General features: G+C 43.0%; 1 protein-coding gene across 2 annotated transcripts in view; it reads left to right on the top strand.

Moving 5' to 3' along the window:
- Grin2a (glutamate ionotropic receptor NMDA type subunit 2A) overlaps window positions 1-21606 on the top strand; it is a 430207-nt gene that overhangs the window by 303792 nt on the left and 104809 nt on the right. The gene's annotated exons all lie outside the window — the stretch shown is intronic.

Below are 21606 nucleotides of genomic sequence, written 5' to 3'. Positions count from 1 at the left end.
CCACCTCAAGTCATTCCCTCATTTCTCTTTTCTTCTTCCCTATGTGCTTAGTGTGCTTCATCCCAGTTTGGGTGACTTCCTGAACTTATAACCACACCCCTTCAGTTAGACTCCTAAGCCTCTGTCCACATTGTTTCCCCAGCCCTCCAAGTCCCTTCTCTCCATTCTGATTCCCTCCTTTGCAGACTCCCAAACACCCCTGAGCCTTTCCTAATTCCTTATTACCACTTCTGAAGCATTTCTACATCTATTTCATCTTTGAGCCTTTGCTCTTATCATATTTAAAATATTGTGGTATAATTCATTCTGAGAGCACTCTGTTTGTCTTCCTGACTACCCAGTTAATAGTTTTCCACCAATAGGAATTTAGAATGGTGATTAGCAAATGTTGTTTACTGATATTTTAGGCTTGGGCTGCACTTCTTCCTGAGGAGCCCTCAGCCCTGCCTTGTTAGCGTGACAAGCATGGAAAGGGCAGATAGGAAAACAAGCACAGCTGGGCTCCAGGAAAGCTTTATTTATGGACGCAAATTCAAATCTCATAGAAGTTTCATGTGTCATACATATTATTCTTGCAACCATTTAAAAATAGAAATCCCAGTGTGTGTGTAGTGCATATACCTGTGATCTCAGCACTCTGGAGACTCAAGCAGGAGAATTGTGAGTTCAGGACCTACTTAAGCTACTTTGGGAGAATCTGACTCAAAATAACAACAGCAAAACTGAAGCAGGAAGCCCCATCTGTAACCCATGACTTACTCTAAAAACATTTGACTCCTGTCTGATTCTTGGCTGACCCCAGGGTGAGAGGTCATTCACCCTGAAGAGATACTGCTGGGAATGCTGGGGTCACAGAGCAGTCACTAAACACTTACTGAATGCAAGAACCAAGACATTGCATCACGGAACCCTAGAGAATGCTTTTGCTAATTAGTTATGACACCAGTCAGCTCCCTTAGGATTCTACATTTGACTATCATTTGTACGAATCTGAAAGTTGAGCAAAGATGCTGCTGCTATGTATATATCATCACTTTGCTTTTCTGGTCGCTGTGGTTTCTTTTCGGCTGCTGTGTGTTTGTGGTATGACTTGGAAGTGTGGTGCTGAGGTGCTGTAGGCCAGTTGTCCCCATTCTAGTTTCCTCTCAGTAGCTCTCCAGAGCACTGGAATTGTGCATTCACATCTGAGATGAGGATGGACAGTCGTATGTGAGACTGGATTGACAGTCGAGGGTCACTTAGGCTCTGTTTTATGAAATAATGGCTCTTAGCTGTAACATCCCATAGGGAGCTCCTCGCCCTACCAACACGTCCAATAATCATGATTGTATGAGTGTGTATGCATTTGTCACTGTGTGACAGCAAGGTCAGAAACTGATGTTGGGATATTTTCCTCAGTTTCTCTCCTTTTATTTATTTATTTATTTTGACCAAGGTATTTCACTGACCCTGAAGCTTGTTGATTGGATAGATAGTTTCTCCCAGCTCTCCACATCAGAGCTATAATTACAGACTTGCACTGCTGTGGCCCCTACTTTGTGAATGTGCTGGGGATTTAAACCCAGGTCCCCATTTACTTCTGCAGGAAGTACTTTACCAACCAAGCTGAGCTGCCTCCTCAGCCCCTAGTCACAGAACTGTGGTTAAGCTTATTACAGTTTCCTCACCATTAAATCTTCTGTTGGCTTTAGTATTTCAGAATATCCTCTTGCTGGAATCTCTTCAGGCTCAGACAGAGCCTGGAGCAAAGTCATTTGGGGGCCAGAGCTCAGCAAAGAAAAAATGCCTGTCAAATGCCATCTTACCTAAGGAGGACTGAGCTCTGAGCAGCGTTTCGCCGTGGCCTTGGAGTTAACCCCCCACACAAGGGCTTGGTTCATATTCTTGTAATAGCTATGGGGCCTCAGGCATCAACCCTGACTCCCCTTCATCTTGAAAGGAGACAAACGTCCACTTCAGGATTTAAATTTATTATTTTGCCCCAGATACAAAATCACAGATGCCCAATCAGAGACCAAAACAGTTCAGCATTGGCAGCCCACGAACTTCTCATGGGTCACGAGATGAAATGTCTTTCAACAATCGGTACCCTCAGGTCTGATAGCCTTGTCTGAAAACTTTGCAGACACTGTAGATGAGGTTAAATGTGAATTTTCAGGCCTGACATCCACATGGAACCGGGTTTTTTTCTTCATAATGCTGAGTGAGGAAATCCATCCACTCTCGGCTTGTGATATCCCTCAAGTCAGCTTTCATGCACTAATGCCTGTTGCTTCCTTAGCCTGAATTTGATTACATAGAGGTACCTGTTTTTATAAATAGGTACAGTCTCAGACCAAAAATTTACCACTTTAAAGTTCATTAAGAAGGAAAATTGCCAAAGAGAAAGAGTCATATCTGTATTGTCTTAGGCTGGTAAGAGAGGAAGGCCCAGCCTTTCCCAGACCCTGAGCACGCCTACCTCTCCGACCAATTGCTAGCTCACTGGTAGCCATGCCAAGGGGCAGAGTTACTAAGCATTGCCCAGATAAAAAGCTTCCTTGAAGAGCTGCTGGCTGACTCTGCCTGATTGCAAATGGCCTTTCACTTATTCTACAGTCGGAAGTGAGGCTGATCTTTGAAATTTACTCAGAACAAAGTACACGAGAAGGTAAAGAGGAAACCTTTGCCACATTTCTAAACAGTCTTTGTGAAGATCTTTTTTTTTTTTTTTTTTAAAGTAAGAATCACTGCCCATTCTAAGAGCGGACAGATCTCAGGGCTAGGTTCCTCCTTTAACAGCTCCCCCACCCCAATCCCCATGTCTGTGACCCCCCTTCTCCGCCACCGCACTTTGATGCCTGCTTGAACTGATTTGCAGACTTAGTTATCTTCTTCAGTATCCTGTCACTGTGACGAGCTCCACACAGTTTGCATTTGGGTTTCAGTAAAAACAGATGCAGTCAGGTGAACAGATAGCGCCTTCTTAAGCCCCCAGCATCATCGGAAGGAAGCACACCAACACAACAGGAGGCGGACCTCCCTTTACCCTTATGTAACGGGATGGAGGCTACCACAGAGTCCAAAAAGGCCTAATCAGTTGCTAGAGCCTTAATTACATTCCTCTTGGTTGAAATCCCCAAATTGCCCAATTGTCATGCAAGCTCACATTTGAGCGGAGGATTTCTTTCCCCCTGATCTATTATTCTAATTGCTTTTGGGATGTCCATGTTCATAGCCCTGGAATTCAAACCCCAAGGCCATAAAGCAGGGCTCACTAATAGCACTGCTGTTGGAGGCGTTTTCCATGGTGGAGAACTTAGAAGAAGTTCACAGGAAAACTGGGGAAATAAAGCTGCCATGCATGAAAGCAAGCCACCACCAGAATACCTCAGCGCTCTCTCTCTCTCTCTCTCTCTTCCTCTATCTCGTCATCTCTCTCTCTCTCTCTCTCTCTCTATCTCTCTCTCTCTCTCCTGTACTCCACAGGGAAAGTGAACACAGTCCCTCTCTTAAAGGATGTGGGTTATACACGTTGGGGCCCAGCACCTGTTTATCCAGCTCCCAGGGTATCACTCTGTCCTTTGCAGGGAGCTGATTGCTTCCTTCCTGACTGAGTCATGGGATACTCATACTCTCCCCACCAGAGCTCACGGACTCATTATTCTCCTTGAAGCTTCCAAAGGCAGATACGATGTCACCTCGGAAGCCTTGGGTCTCTGAAATCTGGCATCTCCTGATCTCAGAGCCCCTCGCTTGCTGTTTGATTTTGGGCAAGTAACTTAAGCTGTCAAGTTTTTCAGTTTGCAAATTGAGGATAGCAGCTTTCCTTTCCCCTTACAGAATCATCAAATCATGGAAATAAAATTAAAAAGTGCCTATTGGGGGGACCTGTAGGACCCCAATAAATGCCATTGCCTATACTTATTTGATAATTATTATTACAGCCCATGAAAGGATGGCTAATGCAGAGGCTATACAATAAAAAGGACTCCCAGGAGCGTGTCAAAAAATCAATTACTGATCATGAGAGGTCCTTTTACTTTTCCCATGAATTTTCAAGTCTCTGGTGTTAGATCTTTGCAACGTGGAATCAAAGAGGAGGAAGGAAAACACTATTAGTTGCTTAGCTAATTAGCAAAGCACATCACTTTTAATAATTGAAAGGACACTGAAGAAATAAGGCTTTTGTCCATCCCTGGGGACCTAGGAACAGAGGAGTCCCAAAGATTATACACAAGCTCCTCAGGAAAATGAAGTCAAAGACTTCCACTTCTAAATTTAAATTTCAAACGAGAACAAGCCTTGAGCTATTCTCCCATTGACTGAGCAGGAAGAGAAGAACATTACCATAAGATACTTCTCTGCAGCTCCTGGGCATGTATCTGAAGGACTCGAAGTCAACAAGCCTCATATATACCTGCACATCCGTGTGTCACTGCAGAGTTCTTGATAGCCAGGTGACAGAATAGTCTAGGTGAGTGAATAAAGGAAACATGATATTTATCCCACAATGGCATTTTATTCCACCATAAAGGATGGAATTTCATCATTTTCAGGAAAATGGTTGCAATTGGAGAGCATTATATCAAGTCAAATAAGCCAGGCACAGAAAGACAAGCGCTGCATTTTTTCTTATTTGTGAGTTTTAGGTTTCTTTATGGATATATAATCCCTCCACATGCACTCACGCACGCATGCCCACGTATGCACACACACGCACATGCTCACGCGCATGCACACATATACACACATAAACACACACACAAACATGCACACATATACACACATAAACACACACAGAGAGACACATGCACACATATACACATAAAAGCAGAAGACAGGGATTCAAGGCAAAGGAAGGACGCTGGTGGGATGGGGTATGGGGAATGGGGATATACACGAAGAACATTACAGACAGAAAAAAAAAAATCAGTCTTTCTGAAATCCCATACCATATACATCAATAAAAATATACATCAATAAAAAAGGAAGAATGGGTGTAGATATCTGAGTTATTTGTGGAAATGCCAAAGACTGAAGTACATCTCCACAAATGACCAAATTGGTCTTCGGTTCTACAAACAGTTGGCACTCTTATTCTGTAAAGATATCAGATCAACCGAGAATTGTTACAGAAGAAAAAAAGGTCAACAGCTCTAATGTGAGCTGTGTAACAATTAGGCAATTTCGAAATTTCAGCTGAGAGGAATTTAATTAAGGCTCTAATAGCTGATCAAACTCATTTAGATCTGCTGGCAGTTGCCGCTGGTTATGTAAGATACCCAGGAAGAAAGATTTCCATCTATTGCTCCAGCTGCATTGAATTCTGCCTGTAGCCAAAGTTACAATCTCCTGGTACTCCTCAAAACAGGGGTCCTTGGACGATCCAGAGCAGAAAGAGGAAAAGCCCCTAAGACTCCAGCCGAAATTTCAGGTCCCAGCCAGATCCAGCTCTGTGGAAATCTAGGACTCTCCCTTCCTCCCTCCCTCCCCGTCTTCTCTCTCCTCCCCCTCCTCATTCCTCCCTCATTCTGTCTCCCTCCCTGTGCGGTATAGAATGGCATGGCTGTGCATGTCCACGTGTGTGTTGGTAGAGATGTCGAATCTGGGAGGGAGGTTCGTGTCTGGTGTCTTCTGAATTACTCTCTACTTTGTTCTTTGAGACAGGACTTCCCAGGAGTCTGGAGCTCCCTGCCCTCTGCTTATCCAAGCAACCAGTTAGATGAGGGGATTGCTCCTGTCTCTGCCTCCCCCAGTGCTAGGGTTTCAGAGGCGCATGCCATTCTAGCCCTCTGTAGTTTTAGTTTTGGTCCTGGAGATCTATACTCAGGTCCCCATGTTATGTGGCAAGCACTTTGTCCATAAATTCAATATCCCCATCCCTAGGAGTTCATTCTTTTGAATTTTTTATGTTACATTTTGTTTATTTACTCTGTGTGTATACACATGCATACACACACGTGTGCGTGTGAGCCTCAGTGTGAATGAGGAGCTCATGGGACAACGAGAAGGGGTTAGGTCTCTTCTTACAGCGCCTAGTGCCCAGGAGTCTAGGTTCAAGTCCTCCCTCACCTTGGCAGCCATCGTCACCGGCCCAAGTTCATTCTTTTTTTTTTTTTTCCTCATGGTTTATTTTTTTTATATTTAAAAATTTCCTTCTCCTTCCCTCCTCCCCCCCCCCTCCCTCCCCTCCTCCTCCCCCTTCCCTCCCCTCCTTCTCCCCCTTCCCTCCCCTCCCCCTCCACCCATACCTCCCCTCCCTCCCTCTCAAGGCCAAGGAGCCATCAGGGTTCCCCACTCTATGCTAAGACCAAGGTCCTCCCAACTCCCCCCAGGTCCAGGAAGGTGATCGACCAAGCTGAGAAGGCTCCCACAGAGCCCGTCCATGAAGAACAATCAGAGCCCAGAGCCATTGTCCTTTGCTTCTCAGTCAGCCCCCGCTGTTGGCCACACTCAGAGAGACAGGGTTTGGTCGCATGATCCATCAGTCCCATTCCAACTGGAGTTGGTGATCTCCCATTAGTTCTGTCCCACCGTTTCCATGAGTGAACGCACCCCTCTCGTTCCTGACTTTCTCCCTCATGTTCTCGCTCCTTCTGCTCCTCATCGGGACCTTGGGAGCTCAGTCCAGTGCTCCAATGTGGGGCTCAGTCACCTTCCCCATCTGTCGCCAGCTGGAGGTTCCCTCACGGTCCTGACTTTCTTTCTCATGTTCTCTCTCCTTCTGCTCCTCATCAGGACCTTGGGAGCTCAGTCCGGTGCTCCAATGTGGGGCTCTGTCATTTTCTTCATCTATCGTCAGGTGGAGGTTCTATGGTGATATGCAAGAAATTCATCAGTATGGCTATAGGAACTGGCCTTTTCAGGCTCCCTCTCCTCAGCTGCCCAAGGAACTAACTGGGGGCGTCTCCCTGGAAACCTGGGAACCCCTCTAGGGTCAAGTCTCTTGACAACCCTCAGGTAGCTCCTTAAATTAAGATATATGCTTCCCTGCTCTCATATCCACCCTTCCTATATCCCAAGCACCCCATTCCTCCGAGCTCCCCCCCCGCTCTCCCCTTCACACTTTCTCTCCCCATCTTCCCTTGGCCCAGTCTCGCCCAACCCTCAAGTTCCCAATTTTGCCTGGCGATCGTGTCTACTTCCAATATCCAGGAGGATTACTATATCTTTTTTGGGGAGTTCACCTTCTTATTATCTTCTCAAGGATCCCAAATTATAGGCTCGATGTCCTTTAATTATGGCTAGAAACCGAATATGAGTGAGTACATCCCATGTTCATCTTTATGGGTCTGGGTTACCTCACTCAGAATAGTGTTTCTATTTCCATCCATTTGCCTGCAAAATTCAAGATGTCATTGTTTTTTTACCGCTGAGTAGTATTCTAGCATGTATATATTCCACAGTTTCTTCATCCATTCTTCCACTGAAGGGCATCTAGGTTGTTTCCAGGATCTGGCTATTACAAATAATGCTGCTATGAACATAGATGAGCATATGCTTTTGTTGTATGATTGGGCATCTCTTGGGTAGATTCCCAATAGTGGAATTGCTGGGTCCTGGGGTAGGTTGATCCCGAATTTCCTGAGAAACCGCCACACTGCTTTCCAAAGTGGTTGCACAAGTTTGCATTCCCACCAGCAATGGATGAGTGTGCCCCTTACCCCACAACCTCTCCAGCAAAGGTTATTATTGGTGTTTTGGATTTTAGCCAATCTGACAGGTGTAAGATGATATCTCAAAGTTGTTTTGATTTGCATTTCCCTGATAGCTAGGGAGGTTGAGCATGACCTTAAGTGTCTTTTGGCCATTCGAACTTCTTCTGTTGAGAATTCTCTGTTCAGTTCAGCGCCCCATATTTTAATTGGGTTAATTGGCATTTTACCGTCTAGTCTCTTGAGTTCCTTATATATTTTAGAGATCAGACCTTTGTCGGTTGCAGGGTTGGTGAAGATCTTTTCCCAGTCAGTAGGCTGCCTTTGTGTCTTAGTGACAATGTCCTTTGCTTTACAGAAGCTGCTCAACTTCAGGAGGTCCCATTTATTCAATGTTGCCCTTAAAGTCTGTGCAGCTGGGGTTATGCGCAGGAAACGGTTCCCTGTGCCCATTTGTTGTAGAGTACTTCCCACTTTCTCCTCTATCAAGCTCAATGTGTTCAGATTAATATTGAGGTCTTTAATCCATTGGACTTGAGTTTTGTGCATGGTGATAGATATGGATCTACTTTCATTCTTCTACAGGTTGACATCCAGTTATGCCAGCACCATTTGTTGAAGATGCCCTCTTTCTTCCATTGTGTACTTTTGGCTCCTTTATCAAAAATCAGGTGTTCATAGGTTTGTGGTTTAAGATCCGGGTCTTCTATACGATTCCATTGGTCAACTTCTCTGTTTTTATGCCAATACCAAGCCGTTTTCAATACTGTAGCTTTGTAATAGAGTTTGAAGTCAGGGATGGTAATGCCTCCAGAAGAACCTTTATTGTATAAGATTTTTTTGGCTATCCTGGGTTTCTTGTTTTTCCATATAAAGTTGATTATTGTCCTCTCAATCTCTGTGAAGAATTTTAATGGGACATTGATTGGGATTGCATTGAATCTATAGATTGCTTTTGGTAGAATTGCCATTTTTACTATGTTGATCCTCCCAATCCACGAGCAGGGGAGATCCTTCCATTTTCTGGTATCCTCTTCAATTTCTTTCTTCAAAGACTTAAAGTTCTTGTCAAATAAATCCTTCACTTCCTTGGTTAGCGATACTCCCAGATATCTTATGCTATTTGTGGCTATTGTGAAAGGTGATACTTCTCTGATTCCCTCTCTGCTTCCTTATCCTTTGTGTATAGGAGGGCGACTGATTTTTGGAGTTGATCTTGTATCCTGCCACGTTACTGAAGGAGTTTATCAGCTGTAGGAGTTCTTTGGTGGAGTTTTTGGGGTCGCTTATGTATACTATCATATCATCTGCAAATAATGAAAGTTTAACTTCTTCCTTTCCAAATTGAATCCCCTTGATTCCCTTATGTTGTCTTATTGCTATTGCTAGAACTTCAAGCACTATATTGAAGAGATAAGGAGAGAGTGGACAGCCTTGTTGTGTTCCTGAATTTAGTGGGATAGCCTTGAGTTTCTCTCCGTTTAATTTGATGTTAGCTGTCGGCTTGCTGTAAATAGCTTTTATTATATTTAGGAATGACCCTTGTATCCCTAATCTCTCCAAGATCTTTATCATAAAAGGGTGCTGAATTTTGTCAAATGCTTTTTCAGCATCTAATGAGATGACCATATGGTTTTTTTCCTTCAGTTTGTTTATATGATGGATTACATTGATAGATTTTCGTATGTTGAACCAGCCCTGCATCTCTGGGATGAAGCCTACTTGATCGTAATGGATAATTTTCTAATGTGTTCTTGGATTCGGTTTGCCAGTATTTTATTGAGAATTTTTGCGTCAATGTTCATGAGTGAGATTGGCCTGTAATTCTCTTTCTTGGTTGAGTCTTTGTGTGGTTTAGGTATCAGGGTAACTGTAGCTTCATAGAAGTAATTTGGCAGTGACTCTTGTGTTTCTATATTATGAAATACCTTAACGAGTATAGGTATTAGGTCTTCTTGGAAGTTCTGGTAGAATTCCACATTGAAACCATCTGGTCCTGGGCTCTTTTTGGTAGGGAGGTTTCTGATAACAGTTTCTAATTCTTCGCGACTAACAGGACGATTTAGAGCATTTACCTGGTCCTGGTTTAACTTTGGTATATGGTATTTATCTAAAAAACTGTCCATTTCTTTTTACATTTTCCAATTTTGTGGCATACAGGCTTTTGTAGTAAGATCTAATGATTTTCTGAATTTCCTCTGTGTCTGTGCTTATGTCCCCCTTTTCATTTCTGATCTTGTTAATTTGCGTGTTCTCCCTCTGCCGTTTGATTAGTTTGGCTAAGGGTTTGTCAATCTTGTTGATTTTCTCCAAGAACCAGCTTCTTGTTTCATTGATTCTTTGGATTGTTTTCTGTGTTTCTATTTTGTTGATTTCTGCCCTCAATTTGATTATTTCCAGTCTTCTACTTCTCCTAGGTGAGTCTGCTTCTTTTTTTTTCCAGAGCTTTCAGGTGTGCTGTTAAGTCACCAATGAGTGCTTTCTCCGTTTTCTTTAAGTGGGCACCTAGTGCTATGAACTTTCCTCTTAGCACTGCTTTCATGTGTCCCATAGGTTTGAGTATGTTGTGTCTTTGTTTTCATTAAATTCAAGAAAGACTTTAATTTCTTTCTTTATTTCTTCCTTGACCCAGGTGTGGGTCAGTAGTTGACTGTTCAGTTTCCATGAGTTTGTGGGTTTTCTGGGGGTAGCATTGTTGTTGAATTCTAATTTTAATCCATGGTGATCCGATAAGACACAGGTGGTTACTAATATTTTTTTGTAACTGTGGAAGTTTGCTTTGTTACCAAGTATATGGTCAATTTTCGAAAAGGTTCCATGAGCCGCAGAGAAGAAGGTATATTCTTTCCTATTTGGGTGGAATGTTCTATAGATGTCTGTTAAGTCCATTTGGTTCATTACCTCCATTAAGTCTTTCAATTCTCTGTTAGGTTTCTGTCTGATTGACCTGTCCATTGGTGAGAGAGGAGTGTTGAAGTCTCCAACTATTAGTGTGTGTGGTTTGATGGCTGCCTTGAGTTCTAGAAGTGTTTCTTTTACATAAGTGGGAGCTTTTATACTAGGGGCATAGATATTCAGGATTGAGACTTCATTCTGATGGATTTTTCCTGTTATGAGTATAAAGTGTCCCTTTCCATCTCTTCTGATTGATTTTAGTTTGAAGTCAACTTTGTTGGAAATTAGTATGGCCACACCCGCTTGTTTCTTAGGGCCATTTGCTTGATAAACCTTTTCCCAACCCTTTACTCTGAGTAGATGTCTGTCTTTGTGGTTGAGGTGTGTTTCTTGTAAACAGCAAAATGTTGGATTCTGTTTTCGTATCCAGTCTCTTAGCCTGTGCCTTTTTATAGGTGAATTGAGTCCATTGATATTAAGTGATATTAATGACCAGTGGTTGTTAACTTCAGTCATTTTTAGTAGTAGAGTTTGTGTGTTTCCCTTCTTCTAGTTGTGCTGGTGAAGGGTCGCTAGATGCCTGAGTTATTGTCGGCGTTGTTGGACTCCTTGGTTTGTGATTTTCCTTCTATTACTTTCTGCAAGGCTGGATTTGTGGCTGCGTATTGTTTAAATCTGTTTTTGTCCTGGAATATCTTGTTTTCTCCATCAATGGTGAATGCAAGCTTTGCTGGGTATAATAGTCTAGGCTTGCATCCATGTTCCCTAAGTGTCTGTAGCACATCTATCCAAGCTCTTCTGGCTTTCATGGTTTCCATTGAGAAATCAGGTGTAATTCTGATAGGTTTCCCTTTATATGTTACTTGACCTTTTTCCTTTGCAGCTCTTAATATCTGTTCTTTATTCTGTATGTTTTGTGTTTTGATTATTATATGGCGTGGGGATGCTTCTTTTGATCCAGTCTATTTGGTGTTCTGTAGGCTTCTTGTACCTTCATAGGAACATCCTTCTTTAGGTTGGGGAAGTTTTCTTCTATAATTTTGTTGAATATGTTTCTGGGCCTTTGAGTTTGTAATTCTTCTCCTTCTTCTACCCCAATTATTCTTAGGTTTGGTCTTTTCATGGTGTCCCAGATTTCCTGAATGTTTTGTGTTAAGAATTTGTTAGATTTGTTTAGTTCTTTAATCTGTGAGTTTATTTCCTCTATAGTATCTTCAGAGTCCGAGATTCTTTCTTCCATCTCTTGTATTTGGTTGGAAATACTTGTCTCTGAAGTTTCTGTTCGTTTACCTCAGAGTTTCCATTTCCAGTCGTTCCCTCAGATTGTGTTTTCTTCAATACCTCCATTTCATTTATCAGGTCTTGTACTGTTTCCCTTACCTGTTTGATTGCTTTTTTCTTGTTTTTCTTGGGTATCTTTGAGAGATTTATTTATTTCGTCTACCTTTTTGTTTGTCATCTCCATTTCTTTATGGCAGTTTTTTACCTCCTGTTTAAGGTCCTCTATTATTTTCATAAGTACTGTTTAATGTCGGATTCTTCTATATCTTCTGGGGTAGGGTGTTCAATTCTTGTGTTTCGGGATGTCTGGCTTGTGGTGATGTCATGTTGCCTTTCATGTTGTTGGAGGAGCTCCTGCATTGGCGCCTGCCCATCTCTTCCTTCAAAAGGAGCGCGGAGGTGTTTGGTGTCCTAGACCAATCTTTGCTGTGACTGAAACTGGTTGGATCTCCCCAGTGCCAGAGGAGGACCTATTCTTTGCGTCACAATCTGAAGAAGCCCACACTCCCTTGCAGGAATCCTCAGACCTGCCTGGAGGCCAGGGTCTGACTCCTCTGGGTGGATGGCCTTAGAACAGGAGTAGGACACCTGAGAACACTAGGGAAAGCTTGGGAGACACACAGGGAAGGGAGAAACCGACACAAGCCTGCAGAGGGAAGTGGGGGGGTAAGGGGGTCTGTGCTCTCTTCCAGGGCAGGTTGCCCCAGGGTCCGCATTCACTCACCAGTTCAGATGGAATGTCAGGGCACAGGATCAGGGATTCCAGGCAGCCCAGGGTCGCAGCCCAGACAAAAGGGCCAAGGTGGGGGCAGGGCGGGATGGAATACCACACAGCGAACCTGGCAGCACAATCTGAAGGAGCCCGCACCCCTCCACAGGAATCCTCAGACCTGCCTGGAGGCCAGAGTCTGACCCCTTTGGGTGGATGGCCTTAGAACTGGAGCAGGACACCCCAAAGAATGATGGATCCTCTGGCAGACTGTCAGGTCCCCTTGCAGGCCAGGCAGCTCTCAGACAAAGACCTACCTTGCCCAGCAGTCAAATGAAGGAGGCCTGGGTGCACTCAATTCCAGGTCCCAGAGCCCAAACAGGCTGAGCTGTGGGATTTTGTGGCCCCAAAGACGGGAGGATGAGGAAGGGGGAGGGGGGGAGGATTCTGGGTGCAAGCTGGGAAGGGACAGGGAGAGAGAGGCGGTATCCGGGGAGAATAACCCCTGCAGGAAGAGCAGGAAGTGTGCTGGTGGCAGGGGGAGTTGTGGAGAGTCGGTGGTCCCTCTCCGGGCAGCTGCCGCGGTTCGGGCACTCACCCCAAGTTCATTCTTGTTCTTTGTTTGTCTGTGTTTTTTGTTTGCTTTGAGATAGGATCTCACTGTGTAGCCTTGACCTCTTAAACTCACTATGTAGAATAGGCTAGCCTTGAACTCACAGAGCTGCCTGCTTCTGAATCCCAAATTCTGGGATTAAAGGCTCATGTTCCTATCATGACCTCCCTGACTTCATTCTCAGTCAATATCCAAAAACTGAAGTTTCATATCTTCACCTCCTCCAATTGCTGCATTGAAAATGTCTTGTTCTCAATTGGCCCCTGAGTCTCCACTGCATTGAAACAAGGCAAGCTAACTTACAGCTGCTTCTCAGCAACTTCTTTGTAGAGCTTGTTTGCCTATAACTGGCCCGGAATCTAAGTAGTTGGCTTGCACGTACTGGCTGCCATAGGTGAACTCAACACACCATACTTACTATAAATATGGCGAAGTTCTCAACCCCACTGTGAAACGCTCTGGCCATGGTGCATTTCAGCCTACTGTCAGGCCACAGCAGCCTGTGCTGTCATTCCTTGATCCACCAAATTCAGATCTTCCTGGGGCCTCCAGCTGCCACCTCTGACATGAAATGACTTAGTCCTGCTATCGGCTTGCAGAGGCCCGGAAACAACGCTGATGGATGATGCTAGTTATGCAAAACATGGACATGAAATCATTTCACAGTCGCTTCTCTTACGCCTTTTGAAGGTTTTTATGTTTCAGGTGGAGAGAAATTGGCCTCCTGTTTGCTTTGCTTTCCTCTGTAACTTCATCTTCCTGAAGAGTTCGTTACTTTACCTTCCCTCCAGCTTGAAAGAAAATCACGGCTTATTAACTGGAGTGAAATGTTCTCTCATGTTTTACACAAGTGAAACTTTTTGTCTGAAAGCCTGCTTTTCGTCTGTTTATGAAATCACCCCTCGAGCTCCAGGGACTCAGTCAGATTGGGGCATAGCTGGTGTGAACTCAGCTTCTATCGTCACTTTAATAAACTTCTCTGATTTTTAATTTTGCAATCTCTATTGCTCTGTCTCCAAGGAGAGGAGTTGGGTAAGCAGGCAGTTCCCCTCTTTTAACTTTGAATTCTATTAAAAGAATTGATGATATTGCTGTGGTTCTGTTCAGCATCACAGTGTACTTTTGGTGTGCTGCGGCTGGACTTTGCACACGCCGTCCGTTACTCTACCGCTAAGTGGATCTGCATCCCAGCCCCTGTAATGGGACCGATGCTGCTCCACTTTTCTCCAGGCAGACAAGAAGTGCTGCAAAGAGGGGGGTCTCTCTGAGGACTGTCACTGGTGCAGCCCTAGGGGCTCCTCCCATTAACGATAGGAATCATTTGATGCAGGTGTATGGAGTTCATGAAAGGACAAGTGAGGGAAATACAAAGGTTCTAGAGATTACACACACACACCACACACACACACACACACACACACACACACCTCATATGGAGAGAACTACCATCCACTGGAGAACTAGCATTTGGGGTGGTTGGACCTGAAAAAGAGCTGGTAGAATTTCAGTAGGTCAGACTACAGGCACAGAGATGGAAGAAAGGTTGCTTGGAGTTGTGTGTAGGTGGGGGCTTGGGTTTTTAGAGGCAGCCTGAGGATTTGATGAGGGCTAGATTCAGAACTTTGGCTATCCTTGTTGTTATTGGGCTTGTTTATTTTGAGGCAGGGTCTCATATAGCCCTGGCTAGCCTCAAACTGGCTTTGGAGCCAAGGGTAATCTTGAGTTTCTGATACTCATTTTATGCAGTGTGTTGATGATCAGATCTGGGGCTTCGTGCATGCTACACAATCACTCTGCCAACTGAGCTGCATTCCCCCATCCCCAGTAATGTATGTGTTCATCACTCTGCCGACTGAGCTGCATCCTCCCCCCACCCACAGTCATGTATGTGTTTTTTATGGTTTGGAGATCTGAAACTCAACTATGCAATTATTTTAATTGTATCTTATAAGAATTTAATAAATAGATTAAATAGGATCAAGCATTTGAAAAAAGAGATGCAACATATCTATTAACCTAAATTCTTCCAGCCACTTGCTGTCCCTGTGACGTTCCTCTGAGCTTATCCAGACATGACGAGGCAAAGACATTAACTCGAGACATGCAGTTTCTGCAGCTGAAATTATCTCTGCTCTGAGAACATATTGGCTGAACATTTTCGGAGTAATCATTGCCCATTCACAGGGCACTTTCTAGAAGCTGAAGGGCAGTTAGCGTCCTCAAAGCACCGTATTTAAATTATATTAATAAGAATGGATAAAAATCCTTACAAAGTTAATTTCTCCTTTTTATATCTCTTTCAAGTGAAATCACTGCTCTCCATCAGAGGTCAATTATTTTTTCTTTGTCCTCCAAACTTCAGTATATTTTCTGAAAATACCCCAAAGCTCTATCATCAAAATTCAGTTTATTTGAAGCCAAAAGGAAATTTTCCTCCTCCCACCCAGCCTATTTGGGTGAGTAGATGGCTGTTTTTAAGGATGAAAAATATTCATGAAAGAGATTTAAAAAAAATCTGCCCGTAACTTTATGTTTGTAGAGGAGGTATGTAGAAATTAAAATGGTACTAAAAGTGGTGCCTATTTTCTTTATCCATTCTTCGACTGAGGAGGCATCTAGGTTGTTTCCTCGTTCTGGCTATTACAAATAATGCTGCTATGAACATAGTTGAGCACATGTCTTTGTGGTATAGTTGAACATCCGTTGGTTATATACCCAAGAGTGGTATTGCTGTGTCCTGAGGTAAATTGATTCCCAATTTTCTGAAAAACCCACCATACTGATTTCCAAAGTGGTTGTACAAGTTTGCATTCTCACCAGCAATGGATGAGTGTTCCCCTTACTCCACATCCTCTCCAGCATACACTATCCCTGGTGTTTTGATCTTAGCCATTCTGACAGGTGTAAGATGGTATCTCAGAGTCATTTTGATTTGTATTTCCCTGATGACGAAGGATGTTGAACACTTCCTTAAGTGTCTTTCGGCCACTTGAAAATCTTCTGTTGAGAATTCTCTGTTTAGTTCTGTACCCCATTTTTAATTAGACTATTTGGAATTTTGACATCTAATTTATTGAATTTTTTAATATATATTGGAAATCAGTCTTCTGTCTGATGTGAGATTGGTGAAGATCTTTTCCCATTCTGTAGGCTGCTGTTTTATCTTATTGACTATGTCTTTTGCTTTACAGAAGCTACTTAGTATCAGGAAGTCCCATTTATTTAATGTTGCTCTCAATGTCTGTGCTACTGGTGTTATATTTAGGAAGTGGTCTCCTGTGCCCATGCATTGAAGGCTTTTTCTCCACTTTCTATTCTATCAGGTTCAGTGTGGTCAGATTTAATTGAGGTCTTTAATCCATTTGGGCTTGAGTTTTGTGCATGGGGATAGATATGGATCTATTTTCATTCTTCTACATGTTGACATCTAGTTATGCCAGCACCATTTGTTGAAGATGCTTTCTTTTTTCCATTGTATAATTTTAGCTTCTTTGTCAAAAATCAAGTGTTCATAAGTGTATGGATTAATATCCAGGTGTTCAATTTGATTCCATTGGTCAACCTGTGTGTTTTTATGCCAATACCAAGCTGTTTTCAATACTGTAGTTCTATAATAGAGCTTGATGCCAGGGATGGTGTTGCCTCTGGAAGTTCCTTTCTTGTACAGGATTGTTTTAGCTATCCTGGGTTTTTTGTTTTTCTATATGAAGTTGATTATTGTTCTTTCAAGGTCTGTGAAGAATCATGTTTGGATTTTGATGGCATTGCATTGAATCTACAATTGCTTTTGGTAGGATTTCCATTTTTACTATGTTGATCCTACCTATCCAAGAGCATGGGAGATCTTTCCATATTCTGGAATCTTCTTCAATTTCTTTCTTTAAAGACATAAAATTCTTGTCAAACAGGTTTTTCACTTCTTTGATTAGTGTTACCCCAAGATATTTTATGTTATTGTGGCTGTTGTGAAGGGTGATGTTTCTCTGATTTCTTTCTCAGCTTCTTTATCTGTAGATGATATTATAGTATACATAAGTGACCCCCAAAACTCTACCAGGAAACTCCTACAGCTGATAAATACCTTCAGTAATGTGGTAAAATACATGATCAACTAAAAAAAATCAGTAATCCTCATATATATATACATATATATATGATAAAGAAGCAAAAGTTTGACTTCTTCCTTTTCAATTTATATCCCCTTCAACTCCTTTTGTTGTCTTGTTGCTCTAGCCAGAACTTCAAGAACTATATTGAATAGATATGGAGAGAGTGGACAGCCTTGCCTTGCCTTGTTCCTGTTTTTAGTGGAATCACTTTGAGTTTCTCTCCATTTAGTTTGATGTTGGCTGTTGGCTTGCTGTATATTGCCTTTATTATGTTTAGGTATGTTCCTTGTATCCCTACTCTCTCCAAGACAAGAATGTGTGTTGGATTTTGTCCAACTTTTTTCAGCATCTAATGAAATGATCATATTGTTTTTTTTTCTTTTAGTTTATTTATATGGTGGATTACATTGATAGATTTTTGTATGTTGAACTATCCCTCCATCTCTAGGATGAAGCTGACTTGATTATGGTGGATGATTTTTTTATGTGTTCTTGGATTCAGTTTGCCAGTATTTTATTGAGTATTTTTGTATCAACATTCATGAGGGAGATTGGTCTGTAATTCTCTTTCTTGGCTGAATCTTTGTGTGGTTTCAGTATCAGGTTAACTGTAGCCTTGTAAAAAGAGTTTGGTACTACTCAGTGGTAAAAAGAAAAATTATATCTTGAAATTTTCATGCAAATGGATGGAACTATAAAAAACCATCCTGAGTGAGGTAACCCAGATCCAGAAAGATGAATATGGTATGTATTCACTCATAAGTAGATACTAGCTGTAACACAAAGGATATTGAGCCTATAGTCCACGATCCTGGAGGAGCTAAGTAACAAGGTGAACCCTAAAGAAAACATATATAGATCCCCTGGGAAGGGGAAATAAACAAGATCTGTTGACAAAATTGGGAGCATGGGGGTGGGAGGAGAAGGGAAGGCAGAGGAGAGATAGAGGTAAAAAGGGGAGGGGTAGGAGAACTTGAGGATATGTGATAGTTGAGAAAGGGAAAGAACAGAGACAGAGAGCAAGGAAAGAGATACCTTGATTGAGGGAGCCATTATGGGGCTTACAAGAAACCTGGCACTAGAGAAAATCCCAGGAATCCACAAGGATGACCCCAGCTAAGACCCTAAGCAATAGTGGAGAGGGTGCCTGAACTGGCCTTGCCCTGTAGTCAGATTGATGACTATCTTAAATGTCACCATAGAACCTTCATCCAGCAACTGATGAAGATGGGGCAGAGACCTGCAGCGGAGCACTGGGCTGAGCTCCCAAAGTCAGTTGAAGAGTGGGAGTAGTAGAGAGAATATGAGCAAAGAGGTCAAGACCATGATGGGGACACCTACTGAAACAATTTACCTGAGCTAATGGGAGTTCACCAACTCCAGCCAGACAGGGAAGAAACCAGCATAGGACCAAGCTAGACCTTTTTAATGTGAGTGACAGTTGTATGGCTGGAACAGACTGTGGGGCCACTGGCAGTGGCACCAGGATTTGTCCCTGCTGCTTGTACTGGATTTTTTGGAACCCATTCTCTTTGGATGGATATCTTGCTCAACCTGGATATAGTGGGAAGGGCCTTGGTCCTTCCTCGAAGAATTGTGCCTTACCCACTCTGGGGAGTGGATGAGGGGTTGGGTTGGGGGAGGAAATGGAGGGAATGGGAGGAAGGGAGGGAGTGGAAACTGGGATTGATAATGTAAAATGAAAAAAGATCGTTTGTTTTCTTTTTTTTAAAAAAATAAAATAAAATAAAAAGAGAGACAAAAGGGAAAAAAAAAAGAAAAAAGTGTTGCCAAGACTAAGTTCAGAAAAGTCAGTACTCAGTCTCGTAAGACCCCAAGGGAGCCTAGGAAATGATTCAGCCAGTTAAGTGTCCTGCAAGCATGAGGACCTGGGTACCATCCCACTCAGGCAAGGCAAAAAGCCAGGTGGTGCGCACCTCTAGTCCCAGTGCTAGGGAGGCAGAATCACATCTATCCCCAAGCTCACTGACCAGCAAGGCTGGCTTGATCAGTGGTCTTCAGGCCAGTGAGGAACACCAACTAAAAACCAAGCTTCACCTGTACACTGAGACCTACAAACAACTGGAGAACGCCCGGAGGCCATAAATTTGAAGGAGTGTGGGAAAGGATATATGGGAGGGCTTAGAGGGAGGAAAGGAAGGGAGAAATCTTGTAATTAAATTATAATCTCCAAAAGAAAACAAATGCTTTCATAAACAAAAATGAAACAAGTTAGTGTCTGGTGAACAATATCCAAGACTGACCTCTGACCTCAACTCACATGCACTTATATGCACACCCTCCTAACACAGAGACAGACAGACACACTGCCACCACTGTAGTTCTAGTATTTCTACTACCTAGCTCAATATTCATTGTCTAACAGATAGTTCCCATCATGACAACTGTATCCTAATAGGCTGAGCAATATTTCCAGGGATGTATCTCATTGGCTCAGCTCAAATCACATGCATATTATTTACATGGGAATTGGGAGGCTACATCTGAAAGACAGGAAGAGCCTTGAAACTATAGTGTAATTATCAAGGATGAATGAATAGGAGCACCAAGAGTGTGGTGGGGCAGTAAGTTTGAGTCTCAGAGAGCCAAAAGAAGTAGCTCACTGTGTGAGTTATGGAAAGTTACACAAGCTCTCTGTGTTGAACTATGAAGTCGAAACTATAACGTTAACCATGTAGGATCTGGGTGTGGGGCAGGCACATAGATTAATTGACCATATCTCCCGGCTACAGAGAAGTGATCTTGTGTAACTGCAGTATGGAATGCCACAGTGGAGATAGGCACATAGTTCTCCATCTCTGGGGAAAGCAAAGATGGCTTTTCAGAGGAGGTGAATGCTAACCCAATGCTAACAAAAATGCTAACAACAGACTGAGTGCATCCGCTGTCTATGTTCTGTGCCTTGCTAGCTTCTGGGCTTTGTACATTGTGTGCATTTTTGTCTCATTTAGACCTCATTCCAGTCCCCAGTTCTGCTTGTTTCCTGTATTTTACAAATGGAAAAAGTGAAGCTCGGAGAGGTTAAGTTACCTTCTCACAGTCATTCAGCTAAAGGGTAAAGATGGTAGGAACACTCAGAATGTATGAGCCCTTGGGGCCTTTGGCCTGACCACTCTGCTACCCAGCCTCTTTGGGAGGTCAGATTTGAGGTTTTCAAGAAAAAATGAAAAGGAATGGAAATGTTTGTTATAAATATGCACGTTTAATGCTTATATATGCATTCATGTGTGTGCAAGTGTGTGTGTGTGTGTGTGTGTGTGTGTGTGTTTAGGTGTTGTCTCTCAAGATGCTGTCTACCTGGTTTGGGGGATGTGAATGGCCTGCCTGCCTTCCTTCCTTCCTTCCTTCCTTCCTTCCTTCCTTCCTTCCTTCCTTCCTTCCTTCCTTCCTTCTTTTCTTTCTTTCTTTTGAGTGTCTCTCAGTGTCGTGGAATTCACTGTCTTGGCTAAGCTAGCTGGCCAGCAAGGTCCAGAGAAACACCTGACTTTTCCTCCCCAACAGTGGAATTGCAAGAACATTCCAGCATGTCCTACTTTATCACATGAGTTATAGGGACTGAGTTGAGGTCCCCATGCTTGTGGTACAAGCACTCACTGACTGTGCCATCTCTCCAACAGCAAAGTTTAATGTATGTATAGATTTGGTATTATTATTTTGGTCACTGTCCCTCATCTGACTGACCAGACCAGGAAGGCAAGAACCATTCTAGGGTGGTAGCAGCACACAGTAGGTGTGCAATAAATCAATGCTGAACAAAGAAAAAATTCTACATACTCCACCCTTTCCCGAGCTTATATCTCACATCATGGAAAGATGAGCATGTTTGCCTCACCAAATTAGTCTGGCAACCTCTGTGTCTAAAAAAGGACGCTATTACCAAAGCTAGACAATTTTGTAATTAGCCACATGGGATGTTTCTTTACAGGCAGCGAAAAATTTTCCAGTACAAATGATGAGGTAATCTCAGAGAGCAGAAATTCTCTTTAGTTTCACCTCATCACCTCTGGTACTCAGTGTGTCTGGATTCTCTTCAAGGGCTTGAGATTCATTTCTGGTGGTACTCACGTCACCCAAGGAGAGGTGAGCGGGTCCCATCAGCACAGACAAGCCTGCACTTGGCACTTAGCCTCTCTGGTGAGGTGTCAGGCCACTGCTCAGGAGGAGGAAGGAGAGAGCAAGGCATGGAGGCAGGCTTCTCCCGGGGAGTATGTGAACAGTGCCAATAAACTGTCAAATAAAATTAAGGTTCAAAACATACAGCCTTCAATTTGATTTCACTAAGATGCTGGCTGCTGCTCAGAGGGAATACAATCGATTCTGTTTTGACAGGTCTTGATGCGT

Source organism: Arvicola amphibius, chromosome 4 (assembly GCF_903992535.2).
Source record: "Arvicola amphibius chromosome 4, mArvAmp1.2, whole genome shotgun sequence".
Lineage (NCBI taxonomy): Eukaryota > Metazoa > Chordata > Mammalia > Rodentia > Cricetidae > Arvicola > Arvicola amphibius.
This window is presented reverse-complemented; position numbering and strand designations above follow the sequence as displayed.